General features: G+C 38.4%; 1 long non-coding RNA gene across 1 annotated transcript in view; it reads left to right on the top strand.

The window, feature by feature from the left end:
• Positions 1 to 19,675, top strand: part of LOC112646601 (uncharacterized) — a 30,906-nt gene that overhangs the window by 5,013 nt on the left and 6,218 nt on the right. Inside the window, exon 2 of the long non-coding RNA XR_003127741.3 lies at positions 8,722 to 8,823. This is a non-coding gene — a long non-coding RNA (uncharacterized LOC112646601). The remainder of the gene's footprint in view (positions 1 to 8,721; positions 8,824 to 19,675) is intronic.

Genomic DNA, 19,675 nt, shown 5'->3' on the forward strand with positions numbered 1-19,675 from the left:
CCACCACCAGATCAGGAGTTTGTCCTCACTTCAAATATCTGGAATTCTCGGTGTTAACTCTTTCTGAGCACTTTGTGAGACATTTGAGAGGACTGTCAGAGGTATAGTTATGATTACAATTGGCAATTTTTATTAAATCTCTTTTGGTACAAAACAACATATTAAAAAATGTTTACAGTACAAAAATGTGTAAAATAGAAAGTGAGAGTCCTTCCTTGTACCTCTATATGCCCTATTCTCACTGCCGGGGATAGGCAGTGGTAATGATTTGGCCATTTCTATCCATTCACCAAGATGGAGTAGGAGGTGGGTAGGTAGATATATGATAAATACATAGATACAAGATAGATACACAGACATAAATCATAGATTTTCAAAACACCGAAGGGATCAGGTTCTACAATTTGTTCTGCAACCTCTATATTTACTTCCTATATCTTGCACTCCTTTCCCTGTCCACGAGATTCTACGCCAGTCACAACAAAGTGGGCGGTTGAAACAAATTAAATCCTACTCAACAAATACCTAGAAGACAGTGTGGTCTTCGAGGCAACTAAAATCTGTGCAATATTATCTTGTCCTGTGAATTCTCCTTCATTTACCTGTATGGAGTTATTGGGAGAATAAGATGTCAGGTGAGATCTAAACAAAACAACTTCGCTAAGCACACACAGCAGAATTCTCAGCATTCTAGTGAGCCTATGACTAATACCGTCCATTCAAGGGTTAAAAGAAGCCTCAGGAACTCCATGGCTCAAATCCTATCTGTTTATTTATTGGAAGACAAAGGGTTGTTACATAAGTTCTTTCTTCTCCATTTACTTTTGGGTGATTCGAGTCTCCAGTGGGGTTGAATAACCTTTTATTTTTCTGGACCTTTCATCTCTTAGTACTTTGAAGAACTTATCTAACACATTGCCTTCCCCACTCCAATGAAGCAAGCGTTTGCCACTTTGTCTTACCAGTGGAGCAGCAGAAGCACAAGGCAAGAACAGGAAGCCAGACAGGTCAAAGAGAATTTAAGTTCTAAAGCTGGAAGCCAGATACCCTGAGCTAGAGACCTAGGGCTGTTCTGTTTCAAAATGCAAGTACACAGCCCTGTTTGTACAACATCCAAAGACACGGAGAAGGAAAGGGTTGTCAGTTCTGCTATTTGGCACCCTACAGCAAAAGGCAAATGGCTTCTTTGTTTTACTAAACAGCAGGTAAACATTGTACAGATAGGTGTATACTTCACAGGCTGGACAAGGCCTAGCCTTTGTGTAGCTGCCAGCATAATGAGAACGTGGTATTGTTTCCAAAGTCCACAGATTTTTGTCAAGAGAGAAGACTTTTCTCTCCCAACTGCTTTTATTCCACCACCACCTCCATTTGAAATATAATACATACGTACCGGAGAATAGTAGAAAAAAATTAAAAGCATTTATAATCCCATCACCATTGTTAACACATTAGTCTTATTCTTCCCCTACAAAGTTGATATCTTCTTCTAAATCCATATTTTTGAAAGTGAGATAAAATTCATGTAACAAAATATTCAGTTTTCTTCATTTCAGAATATAAGATTCAATGACTTTTAGTACACTCGCAGCGTTGTACAACCATCACCACCATCAAATTCCAAAATATTTTCTTTTACTCTTAATTTTTAGTAATTAAAATCCTCATATAATAAATTCAAATAGGGATGTTTATAGACAAAGCTCTGAACACCTTTCCCCACAACCCCACTCCATAGAGATGGCCGTGTTAGTCATTTCTTGTATCTCATTAGTGTTTTCTGTTTCTATGCAATACTTATATATAGCTGGTTCTAAAGCTGTTTGAAAATTTGGGGAAAAAAAATTGGATACTATACATCTGTCCTATAGCTGCACTGTCCCTTATGGTAGCCACTAGTCAAACGCAGCTACTGAAAAAAAAAAAAAAAAAAAAGGCAGCTACTGAGTACTTAAAATGTGGTTTGTTTAAATTGAGACATGGTGGAGGGAGGGGGAAAAATAAACTGAGACATGGTGTTGGTGTAAAACACACACCAGGTTTTGAAGACTTATATAAAAAGAATATAAAATATCTCATCAATAATTTTATATTGACTACATACTTAAATATTTTGGATATATTGGGTCAAGTAAAGTATACTATTAAAATCAATTTCACCTACTCCTTTTTACATTTTAAAATACTTCTGCTAGAAAATTTGAAATTAAATTATTATGTGGTTTCCATTCTGTTTCTATTGAATAATGCCTATAAGCTTGCCTTTTAAAAAATCTTAACATGTTGTCTTGACATCCTTTCCATTTTCATACTGGAGATCAATTCCATTCCTTTTAATGGCTAAATAGTATCATTTAACCATTCTACTCTTGTTGGACATGGGGCAGCTTCTAAATTTTTTTTCTCTTACAAATAAAGCATATTAAACACACTCATTATTAATGACTGAGAATTTTTATAGGTATCCTATTCCTTATGGGATAGTTTCCTAGAGGTAGAATCACATTTCACATACTGAGACACCTACCAAATTGATCAATTGATGTACTATAGAAAGAAGAGACAATACAGATATGTCTTATTTTGACAACCTACCACTCAAAATTTAGACTTTCAAGGATCCCAGCTCCATCCACATGAGACTCAGGTTCAACTCTCCCTCCCACACACTCACATAGTCTATGGGCTTTGTATCCTGTCCTCGCCTGGAAGTTAACACAGAAGGGTTAGACTATTGAGATAATCCACTCTGGGTAGCAGCAATGTCAACCCACTTTTGTCTCTGGTTCTCAGTTCTTTTTCATTGTTTGGTCCCTGGTGTATTCCCTTTTGTATTTTTGGAGCTCTGTCAGGGGTTTTGTTATATTTTATCTGACATTTCCAGATATATATTTTTAAGTTGAACTGTAGTTGACACATATTGTTACTTTAATTTCAGGTATAAAACAGTGATTGGACAACTACATGTTATGCTATGTTCACTACAAGTGTAGCTTGTCATTACAAGATTATTACAATATCATTGATGGTATGTGTCCTATTCTGTGTGATCTATTCATTCCATAACTGGGAGTCTATACCTCCTACTCCTCTTCACTCATTTTGCCCATCTTCCCATTCCCCTCTCCTCTGGCAACCATCAGTTTGTTCTCTGTATTTATAGCTCTGATTCTGCTTTTTGTTTGTTCTTTTTAGATTCCACATGTAAGTGAAATCATGGTATTTTTCTTTCTCAGTGTAACTTATTTCACTAGCACGATACCCTCTAGGTCTACTCATGTTGTCCCAAATGGCAAGATCTCATTTTTTATGGCTAATATTCCATTGTGTATGTGTGTTGTGCATGTGTATCAAGCTTTCTTTATCCATTCATCTATCAATGGACATGGGTGGCTTCCACACCCTGGCTACTGTAAATAATGATGTAATAAATGTAGGGGGGTATATATCTTTTTGAATTAATGTTTTCATTTTCTTTGGGTAAATACCCAGTAGTGGAATTACTGGATTGCATTTCTATTTTTAATTTTTTTTTAGAAGACTCCATACTGTTTTCCACAAAATTTTTTTTGAGAAGACTCCATACTGTTTTCCATTGACTGCACCAATTTACATTCCCACCAACAGTGCATGAGGGTTCCTTTTTTTTTTTTTTTTTTTTGAGGGTTCCTTTTTCTCCACATCCTCACCAATGTTTGTCATTTCTTGCTTTTTTGTTTTTATATATTTTAGCAATTCTGACAAGTGTAAGGTAGTATCTCATTGTAGTTCTTTGGTTTGCATTTCCCTGATTAATGATGTTGAGCATCTTTTTATGCATCTGTTGGCCACCTGCATGTCTCTTTGGAAGAATATCTATTCTGGTCATCTGCCCATTTTTTAATCAGATGATTTGGGAGTTTTTTGGTATTGAGTTGTGTAAGTTCCTTGTATGTTGTATATCAATCCCTTATAAGATATATCATCTGCAAATATCTTCTACCATTTAGTAGATTGCCTTTTCATTTTGTTGATGATTTCCTTCACTGTGCAAAGGCTTTTTATTTCAGTGTAGCCCCAATAGTTTATTTTTGCTTTTGTTTCCCTTGCCTGAGGAGACATATCTAGAAAAATGTTTCAATGGCTGATGTCATAGAAACTGCTGCCTATGTTTTCTTCCAAGAGTTTTATGGCTCCAGGTCTCACATTTAGGTCTTTAATCCATTTTTAGTTTATTTTTATGTATGATGTAAGAAGATGGTCCAGTTTCATTCTTTTATGTGTAGCTGTCCAGTTTTCCCAGCACCATTTATTAAGGCAGGCTATCTTACTCCCATTGTATATTCTTGCCTCCTCTGTCATAGATTAACCATGTAAGTGTGGGCTTATTTCTGGACTTCTCTACTCTGTTCTATTGATATATGTGTCTATTTCTGTGCCAGTACCATACTGTTTTGATTATTATAGCTTTGTAGTATTTCTTGAAATCCAAGATTGTGATACCTCCAGTTCTGTTCTTCCTTCTCAAGATTGCTTTGGCTATTCAGGGTTGTCTGTGGTTTCATGCAAGTTTTAGAATTATTTCTTCTAGTTCTGTGGAAAATACTATTGATATTTTGATAGGGACTGTAATGAATCTGTAAATTAATTTGGGTAGCATGAACATTTCACAATATGACTTCTTCTTATCCATAAGCATGGTATGTCTTTCTATTTGTTTGTATCATTTCAGTTTTTTTCATCGATGTTTTATGGTTTCCAGAGTACAGGTCTATCATGTCCTTGGTTAAGTTCACCCTAAGTTTTTTTTTTTTTTTTCTTTTGGTGCAATTGTGGTTGTTTTTTTTTTTTTTTTAAGATTTTATTTATTTATTTATTTATTTATTTATTTATTTATTTATTTATTCATGAGAGACACAGAGAGAGAGAGAGAGAGAGAGAGGCAGAGACACAGGCAGAGATTGAAGCAGGCTCCATGCAGGGAGCCCCACGGGGGACTTGATCTCAGGTCTCCAGGATCACGCCCTGGTGGGAAGGTGGCACTAAACCGCTGAGCCACCCGGGCTGCCCCCTTTTGGTGCAATTGTAAATAGAATTATTTTCTTAATTTCTCTTTCTGCTATTTCATTATTAGTGTATATAAATGCAAAAGATTCCAGAATATTTTGTATCTTGCAACTTTATTGAATTTATTACTTCTAATAGCTTTGTGTGTGTGTGTGCGTGCGTGTGTGTGTGTGTAATCTTAAGAGTTTTCTATGAATAGTATCATGTTATTTGCAAATAGTGATGGTTTAACTTCTTCCTTACCCATTTGGGTGCCTTTTATTTTTCTTCTCTGATTGCTGTGGCTAGGACTTCCAGTACTAAGTTGAATAAAAGTAGTGAGAGTGCACATTCTTGTCTTGTTTCTGAGCTTAGAGAAAAAGCTGTTTTTTCACCATTTTGAGTATGATGTTGCTGTGGATTTTCATATATTGCCTTTATTATGTTGGGGTATGTTCCCTCTACACCCACTTTGTTGAAAGTTTTTTATCATGAATCAATGAATGTTGAAATTTGTCAAATGTTTTTTTTGCATCTTATTGAGATGATCATATGATTTTTATCCCTCATTTTGTTAATGTGGTATATCACATTGATTTGTGGATATTGAGCCATCCTTTCATCTCCAGAAAAAATCCCACTTGATCATGTTGAATGATCCTTGATATTGTTGAACGAATTACTACTATTTTCTTGAGGATTTTTGCATCTATGTTCATCAGGGATATTGACCTATTGCTTTTTTGGTTTGGGTTTTTGTTATTTTCCCTTTCAGTGTCTTTGTCTAGTTTTGGTATCAAGGTAATGCTGGCTTCATAGTATGTATTTGGAAGCTTTCTTCCTCTCATATTTTTTTGGAATAGTTTGAATGTTTGTTACAATTCAACTGTGAATCCATCTGGTCCTGGACTTTTGTTTGTTGGGAGTTTTTTGATCACCAGTTCAATTTCATTACTAGCAATTGGTCTGTTCAAATATTCTTTCTTTGTGATTCAGTTTTGGAAAATTGTATATTTCTAGGTATTTATTCATTTCTTCTAGATAATCTATAATCCAGTTTGTTGGCATGTAGTTTTCCATAGTAGTCTCTCATAACCCTTTGCATTTCTGTGGTGTCAACTGTTCTCCTCTTTCATTTCTGATTTTATTTGAGTCTTCTCTTTTTTTTCTTTGATGAGTCTGGCTAAAGGTTTATCAGTTTTGTTTATATTTTCAAAGAACAAGCTCTTAGTTTCATTGATCTTTTCTACTGTCTTTTAATCTCTCATTTGTTTTTACTTTGATTTTTATTACTTCCTTCTACTAACTTTTTTCTTCTTTTTCTAGTTTCTTTAGGTATAAGGTTAGACTTTTATTTGAATTTTTTCTTGATTCTTGAGGTAGGCCTGTATCACTATAAACTTCTCTCTTAGAACTGCTTTTACTACATTCCAAAGATTTGAAACCATAGCAAGCATCTATCATGTATGATACTAGAGATCAATTACAAGAATAAAACTGGGAAGAACATAAATATCTGGAAGATAAATGACATACTCCTGAACAACTAATGAGTCAATAAAGAAAAAAGAAAAGAAAAAATACATGGAGACAAATGAAAATGAAAACACAGTATTTGATTTTTTTTTCAAGATTTATTTTTTTTAAATATTTTTATTTATTTATTTATTCATGAGAGACACACAGAGAGAGGCAGAGACATAGGAAGAGGGAGGAGAAGCAGGCACCATGCAAGGAGCCTGATGTGGGACTCAATCCCAGGACCTTGGGATCACACCCTGAGCCAAAGGCAGATGCTCAACCACTGAGCCACTCAGGGGTCCCTATTTATTTATTTTAAAGAGCAGAGGAGAGGGGCAGAAAGAGAATGAAAGAAATCTAGGCAGACTCTGCGCTCAGGATGGAACCCGACACAGGGCTCAATCCCACCACCCCTAGATCAGACCTGAGCCAAAACCAAGAGTCGACTGTGCAACCCAGGTACCCCTAGATTTGTTTTTAAATTGAAGTACAGTTGGCACACAATGTTACGTTAATTCCAGGTATACAACATAGTGATTCCATAAGTCCTAGAAATTTTGGTAACTGAAGATTCTCTAGGTCATTCTGACTTCAATATTGCCAGAAATGGAAGTCTTTCTCCTTGTTAACTTGAAATGGCACTTTCATCTTGTTCTAAATTCCTCTTTCTGAAACTTTTATGGAATATTCTATTCTAGAACAAACATTTTTACAGTTCCTGATGTGATCCACCAGCTTGCTTTCAGAAGGGCCAATTAACTTTCTATCAGCAATTGTTTGCAAACCCTGGAAATGGTTTTCTAAAGAAATCTTTGCCAAATTGATTGCCAGGTGAAAAAAAAATGGTATTAAGGTGTTGCTATTATTTCTGTCCCTTTTTACTTTGATGAGAGTGGTCACTTTTCATGTTTTTTAGTTCTTGGTATTTTGTGAGTTACCTGCTCATGCCCATCACCTGTCTTAGAGGGAGAACTCATTTTTTTCTTAGGTGAGGTGTGGACCTAGGAAGTGACTGCAGGGCAACAGAACAGCTGCTCTGAGATCATCTGGCCAGCCTCCTCTGTCTCAACCCAGCTGGCTCAGACTCAGGTTTACAGATCAAAGAACAGCCAGCAGCACAGGATTTTGGTGGGTGGTCCTGCAAATAATACAGCTGACGCAGAATTTGCAGGGTTAAGGGGGTGTGAAGGGGGCAGGGGCTGCTGTATCAGGTCATCCGCATGGACACGCCTTCAGATTCAGTAGCTAACAACTGAACCTAGATCAGAAAGAAAAACAGCCAAAGCAAACAAGTTTTGGTAATACCCCTCTTCTGTAGCTCATGTTTTTTCTCAATAGAAATCTGAGGGGGAAAACAAATAAGAGGACTCACGTCTACTTAGGAAGCCTTACTGTTCCTGGGCAGTCAGGGTGCAATAAAGTGTAGAAATACCCACAGAAAGCTACACCAGTCAACCATTGTTATGACCTTCACTTAAAACTCAAACAACTTTTACTCATTTTTTCCCCTTAAGTAAGTTTGCCATAGAAAAGTTTTTTTTAATTGTGATAAAAAAACATAACATTAAATTTACCATCTTAATCATTTCAAGGGTACAGCTTAGTAGTATTAACTACATTCACACTGCTGTACGACAGATGTCTAGAACCTTTTCATCTTACAAAACTGAAACTCTGCAACTATTAAACACTAATCCTCCCACACCCTCTCCTCAGCCCTTGGCAACCACCTTTCTAATTTCAACCTTTCCACTTTCTGATAGAAGAGTATTTTTTAAATAGTTCCACCACCCAGAGATAACTGTTAGCCATTTTACCCACACCTAACATTTTGAAATATTCATATATTTTTCTAGGTACACATCCAATAGGTCTTATGTAAGAGTTTTGCATTCTGTGAGCCTCATTTTACATAATATCATGAACATTTTCCTAAGACTATAAAAAGTGTTATAAACTTGGCTTTACAATGATTGCCTGAAATCCCAGTTCTTTCATTTTTATACACCTTTTTCCCACAGCCTTCCTTTCTCTACCCATGCAGAAAGGCATAACAGCTTGCACTTACTGGGCACCTAACCCATACCAAGCATGGCTTGACACACTCTACCTCAATCAACTCATCATTCTCCCATCAATCCTAGGAGTAGGGCCTATTTCATTTCTACTTTGCAGATAAAAAAGAAGTCACACAGTAGCAAGTGGTGATTTGGAGTTCCAGTATCATCATGTGGCTCTACATTTGACGACGCAAGTCTGCCTCTCCCTAAGGACAAGGTGAGTTGAGAACTATATAGTCTTTTCTTCCCAAAATAGGGGGAAAAAATAGAAAATGAAGAGATGCTCAGGTGGAAACAATTTTAAGAAAATAATTAACTATGTGGATTAAGCATTGACTAATTTGCCTGCCTTTGATTGCTTATTGCCTTATTAGTTACTTTGTATCTTTCTATCCTGAACCATTATCAATGATCACTCATCTACTGGGTACAGAAGAAGGCACATGTTTTAATTCCCCTGGAGTCCTGGAAGCTCCCCGAAGAAGTACAAGATGGGGAGCATTCCTTCTGCTTTTCACATCCTCCTTCAAGTCTGGCATGGCACTTTATATGAGCCGTGCTCAATCCTTGCTAGCCAGTTGGCAACAAATAGTACATAAACTAGAGTACATGGCAAAAGGTGTAATAAATGAGGAGATACCAGTCTTTGTATAGTTATGGAAGGTGGGGTGGGGAATTTAGGAGCGATGAGGTAGTTATGTTGGACTTTGATCATTTATAATGGCACCTTACGTTTACAGAGAGAGCTTTGGGGTTCGTTCCCACATTTATTATCTCATGCAGTATTTATTAAACCTCCCCTCTCCCCAAATCTGTAAGCTAGACAGAAAGAAGCCTGTCAGAAAAGAGGTGAACCTGGAGGAGCTTTTAAAATTCTAATTAACTTTTTATTTTAGAACAGTTTTAGAGGCATAGAAAAGTTGTGAAGATAGTACAGAGGGTTCCCCATACCCTTCACCCATTTTCATCTGTTTTTTTTTAAGATTTTATTTATTTATTCATGAGAGACACACACACACACACACACAGAGAGAGAGAGAGAGAGAGAGAGAGAGAGAGACAGGCAGAGGGAGAAGCAGGCTCCATGCAGGGAGTCTGATGTGGGACTCGATCCTAGGACTCCAGGATCACGTCCTGGGCCAAAGGCAGGCACTAAATCACTGAGCCACCCAGGTGTCCCTTCACCTGTTTTTAACATCCTATGTTACCATGATACATCTGTAGTCACAAATAAGAAATAAACATTGGTCCATTAACATTAACTAAACTCCGTATTTCATTTGGACTTCACAAGTTTTCCCACTAATATTCTTTTTCTGTTCCAGGATCCCATCTAGGATACCAAATTACACTTTGTCATGTCTCCAGAATTGAATCTAATCTGTAACAGTTTCTCAGACTTTCCTGATTTTTCATGACCTTGACATACAGAACATTCCTCATTTTGGCTCTGTCTGTTGTTTTTCTTATGGTTAGAAGGGAAGACCAGTTGAACTATTAATGTTAAGGACTCTAAAGGCCAAAATGAAATTATTATTATTATTTTAAAGATTTTATATATTTATTCATGAGAAACACAGAGAGAGAGGCAGAGATATAGGCAGGGGAAGAACCAGGATCCCTGTGGGGAGCCTGATGAGGGACTCAATCCCAGGACCTGGGATCATAACCTGAGTTGAAGGCAGACCCTTTAAAAAACATATTTTAAAAAATTGCACATGCACGTACCATACAATCCTAAGAAAAGATATCCCATGCTTAGGAAAAGAAATAAAAACTTAAGTTGACACAAAACCTGTATGTCACTGTTTATAGTGGCTTTATTCATAATTGTCAAAAAATGGAAACAGCCTAAATGTCCTTCAGTTCATGAATGAACAAGCAAATTGTGGCACATTCACATAAAGGAAAGCTACTCAGCCTAATAATAATAATAATAATAATAATAATAATAATAATAAATCTCAAATGCATTAGGCTAAGTGAAGGAAGTCTGATTCAAAAGGCTATATACAGTATGATTTCATTTACAGAATAATTGGAAAAGGTAGAGTTATAGGGATAGAAAAACAGATCAGTGGTTTCCCAGAGGCTGGGAATGAGGGACAGACAGCTGTGCATGGAAATGTGGGAGGATGAAGGAACAGTTCTACACCTTGACTGTGGTGCTGGCTATGTGACTGTATGCATTTGACAAACACAGTAGGACTCTACACCAAATAGAGTGAAATTTACTGTTTATAAATTGTACCTCAATTTTTTTTTAAGATTTTATTTATTTATTCATGAGAGACACACAGAGAGAGAGGCAGAGACACAGGCAGAGGGAGAAGCAGGCTGCCTCTGGGGAGCCTGATGTGGGACTCGATCCCGGGACTCCAGAATCACGCCCTGAGCCAAGGGTGGACGCTCAACCGCTGAGCCACCCAGGCATCCCTGGTACCTCAACTTTTTAAGAAGCATGAATAGGTTACCTCCAAACAAACAAACCAAACCAAAATTACCCGTGCTGAGAAAGGTGCCACTGAAACTTGGTCTCGTAGCTCATCCTTTAAAGTAACTTCGCAGAAACAGATAATCACCTAAACAATGGTTTGTTGCTTCTTTAGAAAGTAGAAGTGTCTTTATTGAACAAAACATATTTTTTGCACATTTTGGCTGCAGTATTGGTGCTAGAATATACTATTTTATGGGCCATCTCAATTTCTATTTCATATTTATTTATCGTTAGACCTCGACCACACTCTTATTTTTCTCCTTCCACTTCTTTGCCTGTAGGATGTACTGTACATACTCATGCCCTTTGTATTAATATATTAGAAATCTACAAGGGCACTTGAGTGGCTCAGTGGTTGAGCGTCTGCCTCTGGCTCAGGGTGTGATCCCAGGATCCTAGGATCCAGTCCTGCATTGGGCTCCCCAGAGGAAGCCTGCTTCTCCCTCTGCCTGTGTCTCTGCCTCTCTATGTCTCTCACAAATAAGTACATAAAATTAAAAAAAAAAGAAATCTACAAATCTGTTGTATACTTTTTATATGGTTGGATACTTATAATCAAAACCTTTACTAGGGGGATCCCTGGGTGGCGCAGTGGTTTAGCGCCTGCCTTTGGCCCGGGGCGCGATCCTGGAGACCCGGGATCGAATCCCATGTCGGGCTCCCGGTGCATGGAGCCTGCTTCTCCCTCTGCCTGTGTCTCTGCCTCTCTCTCTGTGTGTGTGTGACTATCATAAATAAATGAAAAAAAAATAAAAAAAAAACCTTTACTAGGGTATCAAATAAACTTAGTCTTACTAGAAAATAAGCAAATCCATATCCAAACCTCCTCCTCCAAACTTTTGGATGGCTTCTCGTTGTACTTGGAAGAAAATCCAAACTTTTCCTAAGTCCCCACATGACCTGGCCCCTACCAACAGCCTGGACATCACATTCCTACTGCATACCCCTCATACTTCACATTTGACCACATTGGACTTTTGGGTCCTTAAACGAGCCAAACTTATCTCCACTTAAAGACCACTGACCCAGACAGATGTGGATCACAGTTCCACGCCTTCTCAACTACATAAATTGGCAAATTACTTAGTCTTGTGCCTCAGTTTCCTCTATATGAGAGTAATGATAATACCAATGTCATAGGGTTGTGGTGGTATCTGGGAAATTAACATACATAAATCACTTTAAACAAAGCTGAACATGTTGCAAATGTTCAATAAATATTAGCTATTTTTATTTCTGGTTCTGGAAGCCCTTGCGTTTTGTATCCTTTGTTCTCATGATCCAGAACTGTTTGTGTGCATGAGCATGGCTACTGGGCAAAATATCTTACAGAGGGGCTGTGGTTTCAAGTACACTAATAACAATGTTCTGGTTAAACTTTTTCCTTGGGGATAATATTAGATATACAGAAACATTGTAAAGATAGTACAGAGATTTTTTTTTTTTAAGATTTTATTTATTGGGACACCTGGGTGGCTCAGCGGTTGAGCGTCTGCCTTCAGCTCAGGGCGTGATCCTGGAGTCCCGGGATCGAGTCCCACATCAGGCTCTCTGCATGGAGCCTGCTTCTCCCTCTGCCTAAGTCTCTGCTTCTCTCTGTGTGTGTCTCTCATGAATAAATTTTTTTAAAAAAGATTTTATTTATTTATTCATGAGAGACACAGAGAAGAGGCAGAGACACAGGCAGAGGGAAAACAGGCTCCCTGCAGGGAGCCCGATGTGGGACTCCATCCCAGGATCTCAAGATCACAACCCAAGCCAAAGGCAGATGCTCAATCACTGAGCCAACCAAGCGCCCCTATGAGAAAGGGGAATTTATCATAAATAATCAATAACCCGGACAGTAATAGTTTTCAATACCTCGGCTAACCAGGACATAAAATTAAGCAACTGGAAAGAAAAAAGGAGATTATCAAAATATTTCTTTAACAATGAACTGAAAATTAAAATACAAAAATTTTATTTATTAATAAATTTTGATCAAGCACCTCTCTATTCTTGGCACTTTTGCAAGTTCTAAATACTTTACAGATGTCAACTCCTCTGATTCTCACAATAGCAGGAAACAGGTACTAACACAAGGCACAGAACCCAGACACAGAAAGGTTAAGGAACTCGCCAAAGCTCACACAGCGACTAAATGGCTGAGTCAAAACTTAGTCCAAAGCAGCCTACTCTAGGTCAGCATTCTTACCCACCAGGCTATACTACCTCATAGCCACTAAAACATCCTATGCTGTATTGATGGTACTTAAGTGACAGTTAAAAAATCAATAAAGCAATAAAAATCATTAACTTTTGTTACTAAAGTGACACCCCCCTCCCCCCCACCAGCCCCTGGTTAATTAGGCCATTCAGTTTGCTGGCCAATTAACAAATGACGAAAGGAAGGCAGAGCCAAACTGCTCTGGTTGGCTTTTGTTCTATTGACATTTGTTGAGTGCCCTTGATGTGACAAGCACTGTGATAGGCACTGGGGACAGATAAATAAAGGGGCTCAGAGACAGATAATCGCCACATGGAAGCCTGTAGAAGGTTCAAGATGCGTCCAGGGGGACAGAGAAGACTTTACTGATACTCGTGTTGAATCTTGAAGGAGGAGTCAGGAGCAAAGAAAGGCTGGACTCACTGCCCTGCCCTTCAGACATGAGGCCTGCCCTCCAGACATGAGGCCAGGTATATTCCTTCCCCTCTTTACAAAACAATTTTTGGTTCCCTAGAACATGAGAACAGCTCTAGTTCCCTATCTCTGCCAGAGCAAATATTGAGAAATGTCTGGCTCAATGACTTCAGTGTTGCACCTTATTGCGTGTGCCACAGAATGGATCTATTCCTCCCCTCCCCCCCACACCACCCAGATGGGAATCATGTGGCTGTGGCAGAGAGATGTACCAGTAAATCAGAGTGGGGAACAACCAGGGACTGCCAAAGAATGCAGATAGTGAGAAAAGAACAGAAAGAGAGTGACCAGAGACTGATCCTGCAAAGTTTCCTGCATACCAGGGCACAGGGAATGCACAGATGGTGATGGACTATTGCCTGACATCAGATCAATAATCCATATGTACAAGGCATGTGAATGCCAGCTGTTCTGGGGTCTCCCAGGAACTCCTGTCTCCTTTCTTAAAAAATAAGTAATGGTTACAAGTACACACATGAACATACATCAGTGTTTTCTTAAGAGATTTTATATATGACCAATCTTTCAAAGCAACCAATAAATTTGCCTACAAAAGTTACTGATTTTTACTGCTCTATTGATTTTTTTTAACTACCATTAAGTTAAAAAAAAAAACAACTACCTCTAAGTTCCCACTCAGACGTCAGTGAGCCATAACATGAAAATTAACTGCAATGCTTATGTGTCTTGTGAGTATTTGATCAATGTGTTCTTGGCTTGTGCCTGTGCCAAAGCGTGGACTCTGGGAAAGTGTATATATTTCTAGATCTTTTCATGTTTGTGCATTTCTGAGGGCAGGGGCTATACTTGTTTAACTCGTTTTATACAGTGCTAGTTCCATGACAAGGGAATACTTAATTCAATTTAATCAAGAGGTGGATGCTTATTTCCAAAAAGGGGTTAACATACAAGCATCACACATCTCAATGTACACATTCACACATCTCAATTTTTAAAAACTCATAAAACAAATATAATTTACAAGTGCCAAATAAATCAGACCAAAATATGTATCCTAACTAATAAAAATGACAATCTGGGCAAACTCATATATTTTGGCTTGTTAACATTGAGTGACCATTCTCACCTGCGGACAATGACTTGGGTCTGAGGTAGGGAGGGTCAGAAGAAAATTGCAGCATAGCAGTAAAGCTTCAACTTCCAAAATGCTCCATGCATCTTCAAGTCATGTCTATCAATGATTTTTCCCTCTTTTTTTAAAAAAAAAAGGTATTTTTCATGGTTATGCTTTCTGTCTCATGTGAAATATGGGAAGGTTCAGGTGTAAAGGTATACAAGAGAAAGTAAAAATGGTAGCTAACACTGACATAGAACTTATTTATTTATTTGTTTATTTATTCATGAGAGACACACACAGAGAGAGAGAGAGAGAGGCAGAGACACAGGCAGAGGGAGAAGAGAAGGAGGCTCCATGCAGGGAGCCCAATTGGGTCTCGATCCTGGGGCTCGGGGATCACCCTGAGCCAAAGGCAGACGCTCAACCACTGAGCCACCCAGACATCCCTAGACCTTATTTTTTTTAAGATGTATTTATTTATTTTAGAGAGAGAGAAAGAGAGCAGGGGGAGGGGCAGAGGGAGAGAGAATCCCAAGCAGACTGCCCTGACGTGGATCTCCATCTCACAACCCTGAGATCAGACCCTGAGCTGAAATCAAGAATCCAATGTTCAACCAAATGAGCCACCCAGACGTCCTTATGTAAAACTTACTATATGTCAGTCTGGATTCTAGGTGTTGTATATATATTAACTCATTTAATTCTCACAACTACCCTATGAGTTCAGTTTTATGCTCACTTACAATGGAGAAAAACTTTTCATTTCATTAAAGGAAACTTAGGTCCAGAAAAATTAAATATCTATCAGGTGGGATCTGGGATTCAAACCCAGGTAGGCTGGCTTCTAGATTTATCACAACCACTAATCAACGACCAAAAAGAACTCCTTCAAGAACATTCCAGTCATTTTAATCATGAGTGGCCGTGGACTGGATGCTTAGTAGCTGGAACAATTAACCTCAAAACTTCTTAAAAACCACAATAAAGGGGCACTGGTTCAGTCAGTGGAGCTTGCAACTCTTGATCTGAGTTGTGAGTTCAAGCTCCACGTTGGGTGTAGACATTATTTAAAAATAAAAATCTTTAAAAAAACTTTATCAGATATGTTAGTATATATGTCATGTGCATTTTTATAACTTGATAGTTAACAGAGACTCCTGAAAGCTTGGGGACCTCTGATGATATTCAATCTATTTTTCCAACTTTACCCAAGCATCTGGTACCTGCAACTGCTTCCTCCATATCTGCTATCCCAGAGGTAACTTAAACTTAAGATGTCCCTATTACCCATGGATGCCTGGGTGGCTCAGCGGTTGAGTCTCTGTCTTTGGCCTAGGGCGTGATCCTGGAGACCCGGGATCAAATCCTGCATCGGGCTCTCTGCATGGAGCCTGCTTCTCCTCTGCCTGTGTCTCTGCCTCTCTCTCTCTGCGTGTCTCTCATGAATAAATAAATGAAATCTTAAAAAAAAAAAAATGCCCCCCCCCAAAAAATGGCCCTATTACCCAGACCGATCAGCACTAACTGTTCTAAACAATCTCCAGTCTCAGTGGCTTACTGAAATTAATGTTTATTTATCAATCACCTAAACTTCAAAGCAGGCATTCAAGGTTGTGATTTCTCATAAGAAGCTTTCTTGCAGCAGTGATTCAGGGATCCAGACTCCTTCCATCCTGTGGTTCTGATATTTTCACCACAAACCCTCAATGACATCCTGGTTTGGCGGAAATGGAGGTAGGGAAGACAGGGAGTGAATGTAAAAAAGGCAGAACCATTCTTAATGGTTTCAAACTGGAAGTGGCACATATCATTTCTCTTTAAATTCTATTGGCAAGGGCAGCCCTGGTGGCACAGTGGTTTAGCGCTGCCTGCAGCCCAGGGCGTGATCCTGGAGACCCGGGATCAAGTCCCACATCGGGCTCCCTGCATGGTGCCTGCTTCTCCCTCTGCCTGTGTCTCTGCCTCTCTCTCTAGCTGTGTCTCTATGAATAAATAAATAAAATCTTTAAAAAAAATAAATTTTATTGGCAAGAACTAGTTGGATGGCCCCATATATATTATATTCTCCCCTGAAACCTAGTTCTGCTTCAGGATTCACTTACTCAATGGATAAATAACTCCATTCGGGTTAGTTATCTATTAATGCAAAACATATTGCCTCAAAACTTAGAAGCTTAAAACAACAATAAAATTTATCATCTCTCACAGTTTCTGTGGATCAGGAATTCAGGAGCTTAGTAGAGAGAGCATGCCTCAGAGTCTCTCCCAAAGATGCTGTCAAGATATAACTTGGGACTGGGGCACCTGGGTGACTCAGTTGGTTTAGCATCTGACTCGATTTCAGCTGAAGTCGTGATCTCAAGGTCATAGACATAAGCCCTGCACTAGGCTCTGTGCTCAGCAGGGAGTCTGCTTAAGGATTCTTTTTCTTCCTCTCCCTCTGCCCCTTGCCTCTCTGTAAAAGAAGAGAAAAGAAAAGAAAAGATAGATGTATCTGGGACCACAGTCATTCACCTCCAAGATGGTTCACTTGCATGGCTATTGTCAGAAAGCTTCAATATTTTGGGTGCTGGCTGAAGACCTAAGTCCTTTTCCAAGTAGACCTCTCCAGAGGGATGCTTGAGTATCTTGACAACAAGGCAACTGGATTCTCTCAGAGCGAGTGATTCAAGAGAAAGAGGAAGGCAGAAGCCCAGTGTCTTTTTTGATCTAGCCTCAGAAGCCACCCTCTGTCATTCCTATGGTATCTTACTGGCTCCATAGATCAGCCCTATTCAATAAAGAAGGGCACTGATGCCAGGAGGCAGGAGTCATTGTGGGCCATCTTGGATTATGGCTACTCTCCATTCAAGTTATACAAACTAGATACCTAAGCTCATCACTGACTCCTGTCTCTCCCCCACCCTTATATCCATTATTGGGATCTCTTTCTTCTTTTAATTCTGTCAGTTTTGCTTCTCATATTTCAGGGTTATATTTAGTAAGTATGTGTTTACAAGTGTTATAGATCCTTTAACCTTTTAGGATTGAGATGCCCCTCTTTACTAATACTTTTGTCTTAAAATTTATTTTGTCTGATATTAGTATAGCCACTTCAGTTCATCTATGGTTACTCTTTGCATGTATATTTTTCTCCCATCCTTTTACTTTCAACTCATCTGTGTCTTTGAATCTGAAGTATGGTCTCTTGTAGTTGGCATACAATTAAATATTTTTTTAAAGATTTATTTTATTTATTTGAGAGAGAGAGAGAGCACAGGGGGAGAAGAGGGAGAAGGAGAGAATCTCTAGGAGACCCTGTGCTGAGCACAGAGTGCAACACAGGACTCGAGCTTGAGATCATGACTGAGCCAAAACCAAGAGTCAGATGCTCAACTGACTGCACTACCCAGTTGCACCAAATTGAATCTTTAAAAAAAATCAGTCTGACAATCTCTGCCTTGAAGTTGGGTAGTGTCATTCCTCCAAATCTGATTCTCTTTCAACATTGTGTTGGCTCTTCTTGGTCTTTTATTTTCCAAATAAAAGAAACCAGCCTTGCATACCTGAAATAAATCCCATTCGGCCATGGTATATAATTCTTTTTATATATTGTTGGATTCAATTTGCTAATATTTTGTTGCTAATTTTTACATCTGGGTTTATGAGAATTTGTCAATATTCACAAAATAATTTACTGGGATTTTGTTTGGGGTCCTATTGAATCTACAGATCAACTTGGGAAGAAATGACAGTTTGACACTATTGACTCTTTCTATCCATGGACATGAAATATCTCTCTACTTATTTAGTTCTTTGACATTTTTCATCTGAGTTTTGTAGTTTCCCTTATATATATTTTGTACCTATTTTTTTTAAAGATTTATTTATTTATTTATTCAGAGAGAGCGAAAGAGAGGCAGAGACACAGGCAGAGAGAGAAGCAGGCTCCATGCAGGGAGCCCGACACAGGACTCTATCCTGGGTCTCCAGGATCACACCCCGGACTGCAGGCGGCGCTAAACCACTGCGCCACTGGGGCTGCCCCTATTTTGTACCTATTTTGTTATATTTGTGCCTATTTCACATTTGTAGTACTAATGTAAATGGCATTGTTTTTTAATTTCAAATTTCACTTCTTCATGGCTTTATATACAGGAAAGTGGTTAACCTTGTATCCTGAAACCTTGCCATAATTGCTTATTTGTTTTGTTTTGTTTTTTTGGATATTTTTCATAAATGATCATGTCATCTGTTAACAAAGATGGTTTTCTTTCTTCGTTCCTAATCTGTATGCCTTTTATTTCCTTTCCTTGTCTTAATGCATTAGCTAGAATTCCAACTATGATGTTGAAAAGCAGTGATGAAAGAAGGAATATCCTTGCCATGTTCCCACTCTTGTGGGAAAGCTTTGAGTTTCTCATCATGAAGTATGATATGAGCTGTACATTCTTTTATAGGTATTCTTCATCAAGTTGAAAAAGCTCCCCTCTATTCCACGTTTACTGAGAGTTTTTATCATGAATGGGTGTCTAGAGTTTATAAAAGGTTTTTCTGCATCTATGGATATGATCATGTGACTTTTCTTCATTAGTATGCTGATGTGATAGATGACATTAATTAATTTTCAAATGTTGAACCAGCCTTGCATACCTGAAATAAATCCCATTCGCCATGGTATATAATTCTTTTTATATATTGTTGGATTCAATTTGCTAATATTTTGTTGCTAATTTTTACATCTGGGTTTATGAGAAATATTGGTCTGTAGTTTGTCAGGTTTTGGCATCAAGGTAATGCTGGACTCATGGAATGGGTTAAGAAGTATACCCTCT

The sequence above is a fragment of the Canis lupus genome, chromosome 5 (assembly GCF_003254725.2).
Source record: "Canis lupus dingo isolate Sandy chromosome 5, ASM325472v2, whole genome shotgun sequence".
Classification (NCBI taxonomy): domain Eukaryota; kingdom Metazoa; phylum Chordata; class Mammalia; order Carnivora; family Canidae; genus Canis; species Canis lupus.